This window comes from Lonchura striata, chromosome Z (assembly GCF_046129695.1).
Source record: "Lonchura striata isolate bLonStr1 chromosome Z, bLonStr1.mat, whole genome shotgun sequence".
Lineage (NCBI taxonomy): Eukaryota > Metazoa > Chordata > Aves > Passeriformes > Estrildidae > Lonchura > Lonchura striata.
The window spans coordinates 15,705,536-15,723,177 of NC_134642.1; the positions used below are offsets into that span (position 1 = coordinate 15,705,536).

Below are 17,642 nucleotides of genomic sequence, written 5' to 3' on the forward strand. Positions count from 1 at the left end.
CATTCTTGCTTCTCAGATTTCAATGAAATTTGTGTGCTGTAAGACCAGAAACTACAATAATTTCTTTTTCCAGGGAAAAAAAGGTGTGTGAAATTTTTGTGTGGGTGGGTATAAAGAAAAGGATGGGGACAAAGGGCTAAAAAGTTTGTGTGAGAAAGCACAGCTGGCTAGACTGCACATCTCCAGTGCATTGAGCTCTGTGTATCTAGAGGGTGATAACACAAAAAAAAAAAAAAAAAAAAAAAAATCTATTCCATTGCCTGTGTTTGTCCAGTTGGCCTGTTGCCTAGTTGTACTCATGCAGTTGTGAAGACATGGTCTTGGTGCTCCTGCTTCACTCTGGGTAAAGCAGAGATGAAGAGAAGTAGTGATGGGAGCTACCCATGTAACTGTTTAAAAATGGCAATGAGATTAGAGGTACTTTGAGGGTGGCACAAGTTTATAGCTTGCCCTTCCTCATTAAAAAAAAACCAAAAAACCCCCAAAAAACCCAAGAAAACAAACCCGAAATAATAATTTAAGGAATTCCATAGCTTTTGTCCTAGCTAAAATGAGGGACAACTCAGTCATAAACTGAATGAAAAGGAGAAATGCATGTTGGATTATTGAGTCTTTATTCAGGCAGGTGGATGTTTTATTTACATTTTAATGATTGTGGTGTCCCTTTGCTACTCTAAAATGCTACAGCTGAGTGCAGATGTTCCAGAGAACACTTGACTTCTGGATGTATCTGCCTAATGACAGCTCGAAGTTTTGACTTTTGCTATTGGTACTAACAGAGCAGTCTTTACAGAATGCCTGAGACCCATAGTGTGAAAAGTTTGCTGAACTCTTTTTGTGGAGTGTTTTTCCAATGTTTCTTCTGTGTGACTTATCTCTCATTTTAGTGCTGTACCCAAGCAGATTTTTTTAGCCTTTGATCCAAGATAACTAACACTTAAAACAACAGAGTCTTGCTTCCTTGGTTTTCAAGTGTGTTAGCTATCCATGTCTTAAACTGGCATGTCACTTGCAACTGCATTCTGGTCCTGCCCTTACAGCAAGGCATCTCTACCCTGCTGCGACTTGTTCAGAAATAGTTTATTTCAGGGAAACTTGTTCAACTAAGAGATATGAGATCTCTTCTCATTACACGTTTGAAAGTATCTATGCCTTTGGCATGCTGACCTCCCACCAAACTCACTGTGCAAGGTAAATTGGTGCCCTGGAAATTAGTCGGGAAAGAGCAATGGTGCTTTACTTTCACTCTTTCTCGCTGCTGATAGAGAAAATCTTAGGATGATTGTGTCTTTTTTAATGGCATTTTTCAAAACAAATGAAGCCCGTTCTTAAAATGCCATCAAGTGCTTATTCGTAGATAAGCACGTACTTTGCAGCCAGAAGCTTTGCAATGCCTGGGTGAGGAGGAATTAATTAGCAACCTTCGTGCTAGGTGGTGTCTTCTTTCACTGTTCTCAGATTGCAAAGGGTAAGAAAGAGAAAAAAACCTGCCTGGTTATCTCTTGATTTCATGTTGGCCCACCCCAGACAGTCTGGGTAGAGCTCAGTTGAAGTTTCCACCAGACAGGGCCTTTGCAGAGCTGGGAATTGCCATTCCACCTTACACACTTGGCCTCTCCGTGCTGTCCTTGCTGGCAGGTGTGGGGACAGACGGCACGACTGCTGCAGTAGGAAGGCGAGAGTCAGCGTTGTCACTGCTGGCTGCAGCTTTGCTTGTGCCCATGTGGGCTTGTGACCGAGTTACTGTGGCTCAGGAGCTAAAAAATCCAACACTTTGTCCAAACCCTCCTCTTTCTGTGTAGAACATCACTGTTACAGCAAGAAGTCACTTTTCCCTTGGCTTCATTTTATTCACATTGCTCTAAGAAAGCAAGTTTTTAATTACTGTTTTGATAAGCATGTGTATTTGTTGAGAATAAAACATGAAAGTAAATATGTCAACCTTTTTTCCCCTACACAGTAAAAATGAAATTCCTGCAACTACCTTTAGGAAAACAACTTTTCACTTAGGCTTGTGGTAGAAGCTGTTTCGTGGCAGTGTGTCTTTGAGTGTATCTACATGTCCCCCCTTTACCTCCCTGGAACTTGCTGGTACTGTTGTTGCAGGAGGTTTTTTGTTTATAGTACAGCTATATTAGCACTGTAGCAGGGTACAGGCTGCTACTCCTGACCCCTGGGGTTTCTGAGAAGGTCACAATGGAGGAGCTGGAATTCCTGCCTTAATTACACTGCAGCAGAGTATCCATGCTGGTTTTCCCAAAAGATTAACAGAATGATACTGCACTGCTTTGAAATGTGATCTCAGAGCATCTAGCTCTCAGGACAGCTTCTTTCATGTTTAACACATGCATGGATTTTATGTATTTTTAAATTACTAATTATTACGCCTTCGAATAAAATGTGAATGGTAGTTTATCGCACTGGTTGTTTGCTATTGATTTTGTCTTTCTTACCAGAAGCCTTCAGTTCTCTCCTGTGGAGTAGCAGGAAAGAGAAAGGCTTTGTTTCCCTGGTAATATTTTGAGGTAGCTAAACTGCAGCTATTATGCAGTTGCTGTAATGTACAGTAAGGTACAGCTCTAAAGATTTGAAGAATAAATACACAAAAAATTGTCCAGTGGTTAGGCTTGATAGATTGCAGAGATGCCTGCAGATTTCCACTGAAACTGAAGGTACAGATGTTGCAGTTCTAGGACTTTGGGGAAAGCATGCTAGAAGGAACTCTGTACCTTTCCCTCCTTATATAGACAGCTTGGCTCCCGGAGCAAGCAGAGTCTTGGCTTCAATCCAGCTACACTGTGAAATGTGGTATCAAAGTATCTGCACTATTGTGAGCAATTGTTTTATCAGTCATTGGCCCTGGCATGGTCAACAGAGCAGGGGGATTTTGTAGGTGCCCCTGTTTCATGCAGTGTCTGTGGTTTTCTCTGTGCTCTTGGTTTGGGGGGGTGCCAGAGTACCTCAGGATGATTTGTCTTTATCTTAACTTCTGTATGCTATGGGCATTTCCAAACTGGACTGCACCTCCAGGGAAAATATGAACATATCAATTTTCACTGCTGTTTCCCCCCAAAGCAGCTTAGTCTCCAAGCATTCCGGAAATAGACTCTTTTCTAATAATGGTACAAGGCTCTTTCCTTCTTTCTCTCAGAACTTAGGTATTGAGAAGGAAGACTGAAATACTTGTTTATGCACCCGAATTACCCTCCTTCCTTTTACCCCAAATCCTTGTGTGCATACAGACAGGCTATACATGGCAACATTTTTTTGGATGGAAGCCCACAATAATAAGGTTTTCTTTCTGTCACTGCTGATGAAAAAGTGTCAAGAAGGCACTCGCTGCAGGGCAGAGCAGGGAGATATTCATGTTTCTAGTGCGTACTCCAGATGTTTATGCAATGTGCCTAAGCTTGCTGTGGAATACAAAATATTTGTGAAAGGCCCCCAGGTCTATCCATGGATAAGCTATTTGTCCAGGTTTTCTGAACAAAGCAGGAGAGAGAGCTTAACTGACAAGCCCTAATTAGCTCTGTTCTCTAGCAGCTCTTTCCCAGGAGAATGGCTTGGGGAAGGTTGTTATCAAATGACTTGGAACCTGGAAAACCATAATGTTGACTTTTCACTTTATTTGTGTTTACTGGAGTAGCAAATACTGAAATAGACTGCAGAAATTCCCGCTCTTAAACAGAGGCAATTAAGTGATTGCAACCAACATACGATGCAAACTCAGATCTTTGTTCTGTTTCCTCTCTTTACCACAAGCCACTTTTGTTTGCCTTAAAGCATTTTCTTTGCATACCTCAGAACTTTTGAATAGATATTTTAGGTAATGCTTAAGATGGTCACTCTGTCATCTTTTAATTATTTTATAGTTTATGTGAAAGAGGGAGAGAATCTTCAAAATAAAACTGTCCACATTTTGCATCAGTGTGTAAGAAAGTTTACAGGTGTTACACTCTGCATAAATAATTGTTTACAAAAACATACTTAAAACTTACCAAAAAATCTCCAGTAAGTTCTGATTATATGGTCAAAACAACTTAACACTGACCAATTTTCATTAACTTGAGATCTCAAATACATGTGGAAAATACTGCCCTAAAATTTTACTTTCTATGAGGTTGCTGTGGCAACTTGTATTTCCTGATATACATGGATATTCTGCATAAAGGGAAAACATATTTTTGATACTACAACATCTGACTTAAAATATCAAGAGGTGTTTCACTGTGTGCATTGCTATGGTTTCCAGAGTTTTAGAAGGATATTATAATGAACAAAAGACACAGGGAGCTGGACTGCTTGCAAAACAAAACAGAAGAATGATTCCAGAATTATTCATGTATCATTGCTGGAACAGTGTTCCAGATGCATGCATTGTCCCTAATGCCTGGGAATTAGCTGAAACAAATACCTTGTATTCCACATATATTTGTGCCAAGCACCAGGAGCTAAATGGGCTGAATCAAGAACACTGAAGTTAGGTTGTAGGCAAGGGGTTAGGTCAATTGCCCAGAACAGCAACATGTAGGTGTGTTGGTATCAAAATAAGTTCAGGGGCAATTGGGTTCAGAATAGCTATAGGCATTGCTGCATGTCACTTGGTCAGGAGTGCAGCTAGGTCTTGATTTTCAGGAGCATGAGAACTTAGCTAGAGAAGACTTATATTTGACATGTGTGTGCAGTTCTTCTGTCTTGTGAACAGCATTTTCTCCCTCTTCAAAAAATTGCATTTTGTGTTGTTAGCCTTAAAAAGTACTGAAAACCTTAAAAGCACTGAAAATGCTGTATATTTCACAGCTCCAGCTGTGAATATCAGTTTGTAGTATTTCATTTTTCTTGGCAGTAGTTCCTCCACCCAAAACTTGAAAGGTGATTGCTGCTTTATCCTTGAAGGGAAGACCAGGCTGTATGGAGAGGACACTCGGTATGCCTGGTGTGAAGTGGGAGCTGCCATAGGCAGGCATGTTGCACAAAGTGGATGCCTCTGCAGTCAGAAGCAAGCATGGTCTCTTTCTTTGTGCTTCATCTGCCTGTTTACCTTCCAGTGGGTTTTTATTCCACCCAGCCCTATGGATTGGTTCTGACAAAGGTCCCTGGGTTTGCTGAGGAGCAGGCAGGCAATACACAGGTGTGTGAAGCAGCACCCTGCAGGGACAGGTGGATGATGAATGATGGGATGTGGTTGGTGCTACAGCAGGCATCCTTGGAAGTGCCATATGAATGAATGCAATGGGTTTGTGGGAAACAAAAGGAAAACAAAATTACAGTATTGTCAGTGGTGGGGCAGAAAGCTCACAATTTATGGTTTAGCCTGCTGAAGTCTTGGCTTTGATTTGGCAGCACTGAAATTTTATCTTGGTAACATATGCACAGTTAAGTCCAGAGAAAATTTCTCTGGCCCTAAGAAATTTTGCTCTCCTGAGATCTCATGAAATTTTTTCATAATTGATGGTTGGGATATGATCTAAGCCTGGAGAGTCAGTGTGACTTTTCCATTCATATTGATTTACGGATGAAAGAATGTGTGGCAAATACCCAGAGTAATTACGCATGTTTCTAATGTTTCAGCTTGAATAATACCGCCCACCTTCCCAGAGAGGTCAAGTTACTGTTTCAGGCATTGCAGTTAAATAATGTACCGTGTGCCAGAGAGAAACGGTGGACTAACAGCCCTGTAAGTTTTTAATACAGTTTTTTTTACTTTTTCAGGAAATAGTGAAATTAGATCAGGTTTGTGTCACTGGGTAGGTTTTGAATTTACAATCTAATGGACTATTTAAAATATATCTCAATGGGAGAGTACTTGTGGCTTGAAGTGGTGATTTGTTTTTGAATAGCAGTACTTAATGTCGAAGGAGTATTGAAATGTGTGTGTGCCTGGTCGGTGTCTCTTTATGGTGCAGAAACTGTTTGCAAACTGCTGCAGCAACATAGTTCCTCACAAGTCAAATTCTGCTTGGCAGAAGCAGTGGTGAGACAACAATTAAGCTGGTGGTTTTTCATCCATGGTGACCCAAAAGCACACTGAGATGATAAAGCAGTGTTGCAAAGCTTGTGCTGAATTTCATCTGCATTTCCATTCTGTGCTCTGCATCCCCTGCCTTTTGCAGGCTGCCCTTGCCACTGGGAGCCTACAACTTTTCAGGCAGAATTGGTTGAGGTTCACATTGCTTAGTGACCTTTATGTTTCATGCACCGTGCGGGGTAGATGGAACTTTTGCATGTAGGTAACATTTTTTAGCAGTTCAAGAGAAGCATACAGTGACAATCACACTGCGTATACGCATGTTTTCCACAATCTACTTTGAAAGATTGTTGTTAGACTGCAACCTTAATGTCTGTGAGCTGGAGCAGGAAAATCTAGTGTTTAAGGTTTTGGAGAAGGGTGGCGGTGTTCTGTATGGAATGAGAGAGAGTATTAATATTGTAAGGAGAGTCTCACTACTTACTTTTTGGCAGAAAGGACAGGAATATTGTGGATAAGAGGCTGGACATGACCCAGCCATGGGCACTCCCAGCCCAGAAAGCCACACATGTCCTGGGCTGCATCCAGAGCAGGGTGGGCAGAGGGCCAGGGAGGGGATTCTGCCCCTCTGCTCTGCTCTGCTGAGACCCCACCTGCAGTGCTGCATCGAGTTCTGGGGTCCCAGCATGGGAAGGACATGGAACTGTTGGAGTGAGTACAGAGGAGGGACACTAAGGTGGTTAGAGGAATGGAGCACCTGTCCTATGAGGAAAAGCTGAAAGAATTGGGATTGTTCAGCCTGGAAAAGAGAAGACTTTGGGTGACCTAATTGCTGCCTTTCAGTATCTGAAGGGAGCCTGCAAGAAAGATGGAGTGGGATTTTTACAAGAGCATGTACCAACAGGACAGGGGGGAATGGATTAAAACTGAAAGCAGGTAGGTTTAGATTAGATATTAGGAAAAAATTCTTTACTGTGGGTGTTGTAAGACATTGGAACAGATTGCCCAGAAAAGCTGTGGATGTCCCATCCCTGGAAATGTTCAGGGCCAGGTTAATTGGAGCTTGGAGCAAGCTGGTCTAGTGAAAGGTAGCCCTGTCCATGGCAGGGGGGTTGGAACTAGATATCTTTAATGTCCCTTCCAAACCAAATCATTTGTGATTCCAAAAATACTGCCATTAGTGTATGCTGCCTTTAGTAGAGTTCCAAATCAATGCCATTGATGAATATGCAAGCCATGGTAAATTTCAGAAGAGAACAACATCCTGACCACCACTACCTGTGTCCTGCTTCTCCTCCCCTTGTCTTCCTTTTGCTAGGACAAGCTGCTTTGTCCTAGGGACACCGACACATGTCTTACCGTGACTGGGTTTGAAGTTTAATTTGGGAAAGCTGTTCTGTTGAGAGATGGTGGTAGAACTCTGGGGAATAATCTGCCCTTTTCCTTGGAGGCCATATACTTGGTTATTTAATTTTCCTGGTTATTGAATCATTGGAAGTCTTTTTTTGTCTACCATCTCTCATCTAAAATGTCTGGTTTACTCTTTTGTCTAGAACACAGCACTCTTGAAGGCATAGGAGCATACAGTAGTTATTCTGGATTATTTGCTTCACAGGAAGTAAATTCAGAATGACCGTATTTTTAGCTGTTCTTTAAACAATTGATGCAGAACTTCTGATGAGACAACTGTCATATCTGTTTTTTTCTTTTTGTACAAGTATTGCCACGACAATGGCCCTGAGTGATACATGACTTTTGAGGACCCTTTTCATTGCAGTCTGCTGCAGTGAGGAGTGTGCCACCCAACAGCACTATGCAGCCTGGGGTTCATAAATTAATTGTTTTTTCAGAACTTTAGGCTGAAAATATGATGGAGGCTTTTTTTCTCATCTTGGTTCAGTATAACTTCCATAGAGCTATTACTAGGAGTGTCTAGAGAGTGTTTAGCATCATTCCCAAACAGTGGTGGATTTTGAACACTAGTCCACCACAGCCCTTCCAAAATTCCCATCTTTTAGGAATATAAACTTTAGAATATCACTGGGAAGATGGTCATAAGATCCACTTGAAAATCCCTAAAGACAGCTAGGTGACATCCATATGAAAAGCCCAGCTGCAAAGAAGTGACCTGGTCTGGGTTTGACTTGGTGCCAGAGAAAGATGTGAGCTTTGTGGTTGATTTTAATTCTGACTCAAAGTCTTGGGATGTTGCCTGTCCCTAAGTAAGAGGAGGTTCAGCCTTTAGGCTTAGATATGGAGATGGATATTTGAGGGACAGGAATTCCCTAAGATGCAGGTAATTGGCATGTTTCTAGCTGCCTATTTTTAGCTATAGCTGTGTTACACCCAGGAAGATATATAGTGATGATTAACATTTGGGGAATGTTTTCATATTCTGTGAGGATGGGAAAAGAGCACAAAGAGGCATTTTTACAGATATTTGCTTTCGTCACTTGAAATCTAGCAACTAAACATTTTTGGGAGTAATAAAGGTTATTAGTGTTTCAGATCTGCTGCTCCTGAAGATAATATTCTGTATCTTTAAGTGAATTTTAAAGGATAAGCTATCTAGTGAAATATCTTCTGCCTTTTAAAAGTTTCCAGGCCCCTTTTCCTCCCTTCCTCTCCTAGTCCAGCTGAGATGGGACCAGAGGAGTAAGCAAGTGGCTCTCCTCAGGAGCATCATGTGTCTCACCTGGGAACAAGGAAAGCAAGATAGTGTTTTATGATTCCTTTCAGTTTCTTTCCCACCTTTGCAGTTACTTTTCATTGCAAAACAAAAGAAATACTTTTGTGCCCTTTCCTAATCTCTGCTTGCCTTAAGGAAGCAAGCACAGATTCATCATGTCTATTGTTGCTTATCAGCAGTAATTTATTATACAGTGATGTAAACAAGCAAAGGGTATAACTGGATAAGAGATGAAGTACAGGATATAATTGGTATATGAAGGAAGTTAAAAGGAGAACATAAGTAGCTGAAGGTCTTTCCAGTTTTCCTTCTTTCTTGAACCACTTTTTATGTAACTTCACACCAGTGCTTCTGTTGTGACACCTTCTTCTCCCTCCATTCCTTGCCTAATGTCAAGTATCCCATCTAAACTGGCCTTATAAAACACATGCTGCTTAGGAGCCATAGAAAATGCACTGGTTTTTAATCTGGGTAAGATTTAGTAGCTTAGTTTTGCATTCAGAGACCAAAGAATTGCATCTGCATGCTCATGGGCGTGTGTGGAAAAAAAAATCTTCACAAACAAAACTGGGGTGTGTTAATGACTTTATGTCCTCAGTCACTGGGTGTGAAGTCCAAGAGTAGCAGTCTCCCAGCAGATGGGAAAAAAGAAAGTCCTGAGTGAATTCTGGCACTGTCAGTGAGGCTTTATCTCTGGCAGCAGCCTTGGTTGTTGTTCGTCCTGTTCCTTTGCCCATTTCTCCTTAAGACTCTGATCTCTCTCTGCCAGCTGAAGCTCTCCATTGCAGTGGTGGTTGTGTCATGGTATTGTTTGTCCTACCAGGCAAAGGTCTCCTCTCACAAAGCCCAGCATGAGCTCCAGTTTCTGTAGGGAAGGTTCTGGAGGAGGGAATGGGACATGTATCTGACCTCTGAATGCTGAATTAACTTCACCTGATGTGGCAGCTAAAGCTATTAAGATTCAGCACACGTTTGTATAGCTTGCTGGGTTTTGTCACCACCTTGACGAGTAGTTGTTATTTGGAGACTTATGCCACTTTTACTGTGTACAAATCACAATCAACCTGTGGGTAAAAAAAATATTTTGAAGGAGAGAGTCTTTTATTAGGCAGTGTTAAACTCAGATGTACACCATATGTTTTAACAACATTTGTGAATGTTTTTTAAATGCGTTGCGTAGCAAATGTTTCTTCTATGGCACCTTTCTGTTTTTTTTCATGAGCTGAAGTATTTGTAAGTGTGAAAACTGCTACTTTAATATCTATTTAAATCAATTGCAATTTAATTACTCATAAGTGAATTGTTATGCTTTTTATAGTGTTTTATTAGTCTCTGCAGACTTATTTGAGTATTTGTCCTCTCTGCTGAGAGCATGAAAATCTCAAGGACTCTTGATACTATTTAATCTATGTGATTTCTCTCTGTCTCAAGGCAATGCATTCTGTTAGACAGTTGTCCCTGTGCTTTTACTACAGTAAACAGCCTATGTGCTGAAACCAACTTCTGAACACTATGGTACAAACCCAAGGTGAAGCTGTCTTTCCTTGTGCTGTGACCTCTGCAGAACTGACAGACACGTGAGAAGGCAGCCTTGCCTGCCAGCTTCTAGGTGAGCTGGTGTATGCCAGTTACCTGCAACATGAGCCATCTCACATAAGAAAATCCTGAATTCGTGGAACTGTGTTCTGCAGAAGGTCTGTCGGTTGAAAGAGGCCATAAGAACAGGATTGTCTCGGAAATTACTCGTTTTAAAATATATGTTTGTGGGGAGAAGAAAGAGGGGACTGCATTGGGGCTCTTCAGTGTCTGAAATTGTTCTGCATGGCAGTAAAGCACTTCTCTGACTATGGTTTGTTTGTGTGACAGAAAATGACCCTTCTGTGTCTTTCATTCTTTATTGTGGACAGGTATGAGGCTGTGTTCTGCTGCAGGTTATATTGTGTATCAGGTGTTCCCCTTCCCTATTGCTCTCTGGCCGTTAAAAAAACAGTTCCTGTTGGGACAGGTGGTTTAAGCTACTGCTGGGTGCATTATTCCTTATTGTACGTGTTTTAACAATTCAAAAGAAGGTCAAAGTCCATTTGAAGTACGTGAAGAGCATGTCTTGGTACCAAGAGGTGGCATCAGGTACAGTAGATAAAGTGTTCTGGTTTTAGCCCAGGACTTGTTTTATCACCAGAAAGTTGAAAACAAAGTCGCTTTAGCAACAATTTAACTTCTACCCTGCTAACCTCTACTTGGAGCTTACTAAATGGAGAACATTTACACTAGTGCTAGAGAGCTTCTCCTTGGTCTGTTTTAAATGTCTGTTAAAATGCGGTGTGAATTGCCGCAGCTGATTGTCAGACAATCACCATTATCATTACAAGTAGCTCCTCTGAGCTGCTGACCTGAACGTTTTCTTCTGGAGCCCAGGATACTGTCTGCAGGTATACGTTCTCACATTCCTCCTCCTAGCAGCCGAGGATGCTCAGTAATTGCTTGTCTATTATTTTAATGTTTTTCAAGAATTGGTGCAGTGTAGAGATCACTATTGTGTCCTGAGGTGGTAGATTTCAATAAAACACACAGCTTCTGACAGGAAACACCCCTCTGTGGTGTAAGACTCTTACATGTGAAAAAGACTGCTTGGGGTGGGAGGTGGGTATCCAAATGGCAATACATCAACATTGGGAGATTCCTGTGGTGTCCTGCCTGGCTTAATTAGTGTCTCTGAAGCGGTAATTAGCATATCTGTGCCACCCAGACACAGCCTTAGTTATTTCCTTCAGTAATTATGAGAATTTATGTCAGTGAGATGTATCAAGACTGAATAGTGCTTTTGACTACTTAAAGGCATTCCTGTCCCAAAATGTAGAACATGTTCACCAGGAAATAGTGCCTTCACCACTGAAAATGTTACATTCAGATTTATTTTTTAAAAAAGTCTCCTTCACATCAAGAATGTGACTGCCCCTCTGGTGCTACACAGGACATCTCTGGTTCACTTCACACTGCTTGTTGGATTATTGAGATATGCCATATCTGAGGCATATCTCAGTAAGCAATCTAGGCATGTCCTTACTGTTGAGGGGGCTGGTGTTTTTTCAGGCCAGCATAAATTCCTCCTTAGATAAGTGAATCGGGCTGCTGGCTGCTGGAGGGAAGTGTGTGCGTTGGAGGAGCGTGTGGGTGGAGGTGTTCAACAGTGCTAGAATGGAAAAGGAGAGAAGATGGAATACATGTATTACCCATCTGGTGACTTGTCAGGCTAGTGAAGTACACTGTGAAACATGTGCGCCTTTTGTTAAAAATTGACACCATGTCTTTGGGACTTTAAGGACTATCTGTTGCATAGCAAGTTTAGCTTAAATCTAACATACTATGAAGGTTAAAACTTTATGTAAAAATTACAACTTTATTGGTAAATGCACTCGCATTTTATATTCAACATCTCTGCTTAATTGTTTGACCATGTTTATTTTCATTTCTACTTTTCTTTCCTTGTGCCTAATACTCAGTTAAGCTACTCACTGAGTAAATTTTCTGGCTGGAAATAAAATTGCCATTTGTGGGGCAGTTTAGAAGAACAATTACTTTTTTATGTGAGATACATACACCCATTTTGTACAGATTAAAATTTTGCTTAGTGTTACATATGCTATTTTAAATACCCATTGTAACAGAATGTTTTCTGATGTTTGGTGGTTTTAATTAATACCTGTTAGGTGTGGTTTGTTCTCCCCTTAAGGGAAAAAATGTGTATACAGTGTACTGTTTTTAGTTTTGGTCATGCTTAGATGTGTAGGAGTCAGATGATTGTGTACACATGCATGCTGTGATTTGTTTGGGGTAAAAAGTGAAACAGAAGCATTCCTTCCATCTGGTGTGGAAAACAGTCAGGTACATGGTAAGACTTGGCTCCCAAAGGATTTCTGACTTTTAATCATCCCTCTTTGACAAAAAAGAAAAATTCCCCCAACATTGTCACTAGTTCGTCTTGGGGCTTGAGCCATGTCCTGGTTCTAGCCTTTGGAGTTGAACAGTTACTGTGTTTTAGGCTGATTTTTAACAGGCATGGGCATAAACTCTCTTCAGCTAAATTACACGGAGTATCTGGTAAGGAGTTTATGCTAGCTGTGGGACAGTGAGCAGAATGTGACATCGGCTGGAAAAAAATAACTCATGAGAAACACCTGAATGATCATCACTCCATGGTATAAGGGACCCATGGCAGCAGGGGTTTGAAAGTCAGGTTTTTGTGTCCTTGAATAGTGGCCCTGGGTGTGTGACTGTGTATAACTATGACTTTCCAGACTGAACACCTGAAAAGTCCTGTACTGCTTTATAAGAAGTGTAGTGGAGGAGGTTATAGAGAAAAGCAATGATTGGGGTACTTCCTATAATCTGTGAATATGGAACTCCAAGGATATGATTTGTTTCCTATAATCTCAAGTTTCCACATGCAATTGCAGTCTTTATTACTATGTAAATGGAGATGTTTATAATCAGCTTAGAATATACCCCTGTTATAAGAAAGGCATTTTTAAGGCATCATGAATATGTAACTTGCTGTATAAATCATTCAAATTTTATAGAAATAGCTAAAATTAAAAGTAAACATATTGAGAAAATGTTAGAAAGAGGAGGGGTGAAGAAATTGCTTGGGGCTTTTGGATTTCTGTTTTTTTTAACAAATGTAGGTGTTTAACTTATTACCCCCGCCCCACTCCTCCCAAAGCCATGGACTTTTGCAGTTTCCCTTCATGTTACTTTTTATTTAAATTTATGAAGATAATTAACCTTTAGAGGCTTTTTTAAGGATTTGTAAACAGTGCAGGATTAGAACAAGATATTTATCTGTATGGGCACATTGGCCTGTGACATGCTTTTAATGGTAGATTTTTTATTAATTTATAATAAAAACTCTGTAATTTTTTACCTGGTATTATTTGCCTGCACTCCATTAAGCCCCCATCTCTAGAGTTTTACAAACTGGGAGAGAGTTACGTTCATACCAATGCTTTAGGGAAGTACGTAACAATTTGGATGATAAGAAGTATCTTTTATCTGAAAATAATCTTTAAGGCTCTCTTGAGTAACCATGCTATAGATAAGTTTTTCTGCTGGGTCATCACTCTATAGCTGTCAAATGATCGGCACCGCCTTCAGGTGCAGCTGCCTTGGGCAGTACTTGTGAGTGGCCCTGAGGATGTCTCAGTTCAAGGAGCCCTCTTGTGTGTGGATGTGCCTCTAGTTTTGGGAAGTTTTCTCATTTGGAGGATTAAACACACAAAATGAGTTGGAGATGAAAAACAAATATCTAAACCTTAGTGGTGGAATATCTTTGCTGAACTGTGGAGGAAGAGAGCTGCCTTATGTGCTACAGTGGTGCAGGCATTAACTCTGCTGCAGCTCCACTCAGTGTAGGTTGAGTGCTTGCAAGATGAGAATTCTGTGAAAAGCCTATCCAGAGGAATGAACCAAGTCCCTCCATAAATGTTTCTCTTTTTCCTGTAGTTTGTATAGAAGTACCTCCATGTGTCTTCTGCATATATCAAGATCCCCATTCATAATGTGCCAGTCCTTACTCACATGGGCTTCTGATGCATTTCCCAGTTCAAATCTGGGTTACACCTACTGCTATGTTTCTGTAACTGGTGTGGCTGGTGTGTCCTGATGTGCCTGGAGCTTTGTTTCTGTGTATTCACATGGACTATTGTTTGAACAAAGATTTAAATTGGGAAGGCAGGGCAGGGTGTCACAGCTATTGCAAGATGCATGCTTTCTCCTCACAGTGTGGTAGCCAAAATGTGCTTGAGCATTTCACCTTGGAAACATAAAATAACTTAGCCTTTAATTTCTGTGGTTATTTTTTCATTGTTCAGCAGCATGGCTCTATGAGGCATCAGCAGTTTTAAGCACAAGATATATTGAACAACATAGGAACTAATTGGTGCTTTTTATTTCTCTTCTTGTAGGATGAGTCTCAGGTTCCTGAATGTGGTGTCAAATGCTGACACATTGAATTAGGTGTATCTGCTGCATTATTCTGATGTTTAAAAAGGCTTAAAGGAAAGCAACTGGCACCTCTGTTACAGTCTTTTAAGGTAAGATGTTATTTCTTTTGTCAGGGCAGAGGGAAGAAGACAGATGTGATTCCACAAACTGTCCTAGCTCCACTCTTGGTCTCTAATCAACCCATTGTGGTTTAGTCCAATGCAGCCACTTGCTCACTCACCAATGGGATGGGGGAGAGAATCAGAGGAGTAAAAGTGTAAAACTTGTGCATTGAGACAAAGATAGTTTAATATGGAAAGCAAGAGCCACGCATGAAAACAAAGCAAAACAAGGAATTAAGTCACCACTTCCCATGTACTGGGAGGTGCTTAGCCATCCCAGGAAAGTCAGGCCCCATCATGCATAAAGGTGACTTGGGAAGACTAATGTCATCACTCCAAATGTTCCCTCTTCCTTGATGCCGTATGGTCTGGAATATCCCTTTGGTCTTCTGGGGTCATTTGTCCTGGCTGTGTTCCCTCGCAATTCCTTGTGCACCCCCAGCCTCCTTGCTGGTGGCATGGTATGAGGAGCATAAAAGGCCTTGTCACTATGCATGAACTCAGCAATAGCTTAGAATATCCATGTGTTATCAATTCTGTTACCAAGAACAAACCTAAAGCACAGTTTTTTATCAGCTATTGTGAGGAAAAGTAATTCCACCCTAGTTAAAATCAGCACAAAACTAGATGAACCTAAGGTCTTGTATTGGACCCAGCTGTTGGTATTTGTTGTTTATAAGCAAATTCACTGACTTCAGTAAGACAAAATCCATGCAATTTCAAGAAATATCCATGAAGAAACAATTTTTCTTTTCCTAAACCACTAATTCTGCACTCTTAAGTGCTTGTATATCTTTCCATTCGCACACCTTAGTTCTTCTATCTATGTATTAGAATTATTTAGGAGTATAGAATGCCATGCAGAGATCAATTGACCACCAGGAAAAATAAGGCTATGAAGTTAACATGGCTGTAGCTAGAAAAGTGACTATTCTGCTTTGACTAGAGTTGCTGCTGTGGTCTTTCACTAATTACCTCTGTTTTCTGTGCATGTTTTGGAATCATGGCTGGATTGTCACCACTGTAGTGCTGCTGCATTTTCTCGGCAGCGTGGCAAGCCAGCCACAGACCAGGCTGGCAGCAAGTCAGTCAGCACCACGTTATGCTGTGCCCAGTGAGCAGCATGGCCTCTTACTGCTGCTGCAGAGTTGTTATGGTGACCAGTGACTGCTGTGAGTACCCCAGTAGGACAGGGCTATATAGATTTCTTTTTTCTCTTTTCTGTGCAAAGGTCAGGTTAAGAGCAGCACCAAAGGGATGGCCTGAATGAAATCTCTAAAAAAGGAAATCCAGATAAGTAAAGGCTGCGTAAAGGCTCTTTGCTACTGACTCCTGAATTGCCTCAGGTTTGACAGCTGCTGTTTGAAGTGGTAGCTGCGTCCTGTTTTTATTTACACTTAGTGTCACTGCCTGCCCACCTTATTACATGCACTGCAATACACTGCAGAGTTGGACGAGAGGTAAGACACACCTAAAACTGCATTTCTCTTTTGAAGAGGAAGGATTTAGTCTATTGATGGCTGTACCTGGGATGGCTAATTGCTTTTCTTCTGCTGCTTTTGCAGCTTTAATCGGAGTGTATAGAAGCAGTAGAGACAGCTTGTTTGGCTTTTGAGTGTGGTGAGCTTGTTTCGCTTTTGACTGTGGAGGAAATCTGGTGCTTACAGATGTGGACTTGAATTGCTGCCAGGTTATGGGGCAGGTAAAGGGCTCCTGAATCTAGTGATTCCAAAGATACGAGGACACCAGCTGGTTTTCCTCACATTTTGAAACTCAGTAAGTGTGGAAAAGCGGAACTCCTGCAGTTTTTCATTACTCCATGAACTTGCCATTCAGATGTAAAGGGGTGTGTGTATGTAGATGGAAACACCCAGACTGCACTGACTCTCTCTGGCTCTGTTGTGCAAAAGCATTTCAGAAAGGGGGCAGAGGTTCTGCAGTAGACAGCTACCATGATTGGGAAGCCTATGTGCACTTTGTCTGCAGGCCTCATACCAGCACATTTTGGATTTGTCCTGCTCATAGGACAGTGTCTGCTCCTCCTTGGAGGATGCTGTTCTTCCCTTGGCTCTTGTACCCAGGCTGTTGCTCTTCTGGAGATTATTCTTTTACCAGGAAAACATTTGTACATGAATTTTATATTTTCTTGTGGTAAAAAGTGTTTTGAAAGCAAAGGAGAAATGCTTAGAATAGGCAAAATAAAGAAACTTACTGTTGATGTGACTAGGCTGGTTGCAGATCCTGTGTGGCTGTGTGCTGCAGCCATGTCCTGGCTTTAAAAGTGGGCACCCTCAGCCAAGCATGGGTTTCTAAGGGAAGGCAATCTGTGCATATATGCCCAGAGAGGCTCTCAGGTTGCCTTTGCAGATCCCCAGCCTTGCCAATGTGCTGCAGCAGGTGCCAGTAATGCAGTGCAGTCACAGCCTGCGTGTCCAGCGGGGTGCAGTGGCTGGCCCTGCGAGGTACAGGGTGGGAATTGAGGGGACGGTGCTGTAATGAAGCCCATGCAGAGAGAGCTGAAGAGTATGATTGCACAAAGGCTGGAAAATACATAGCAGACTTGTATGGACTCTCAGGGAGCTGACAAATAGGGAAGGATTGCTGACTGCCTCGGAAAGCACAGGAGCACCAGGTACTGAGAAGTGGGCAGTGCCAAACTCTTCTCACAAGGCTGTGCGTATGGAGAAGAGCAGGATGAAGCTATTTCCTTTTCAGGTGCTCTGAATTTAGTTACCCTCCAAGTTACACATACATTTTTATGTATCTTTGCTTGTCCCTACATGGAGTGGCATGGTGAGCTGTCCTGTTGCATCAGTAGCTCTGGGAACTTAGAGAGGGCAGGGCAGCACAGGCATTACTGGCAGTAGCCATCAGCATAAAGATG

At 41.6% G+C, this 17,642-nt stretch overlaps 1 protein-coding gene across 1 annotated transcript in view; it reads left to right on the top strand.

Moving 5' to 3' along the window:
* The window catches only part of KANK1 (KN motif and ankyrin repeat domains 1), a 126,804-nt gene that overhangs the window by 17,437 nt on the left and 91,725 nt on the right, over window positions 1-17,642 (top strand). The window contains exon 2 of the mRNA XM_021531744.3: window positions 14,618-14,746. The gene's annotated coding sequence lies outside the window, so the exon portion shown is untranslated. The remainder of the gene's footprint in view (window positions 1-14,617; window positions 14,747-17,642) is intronic.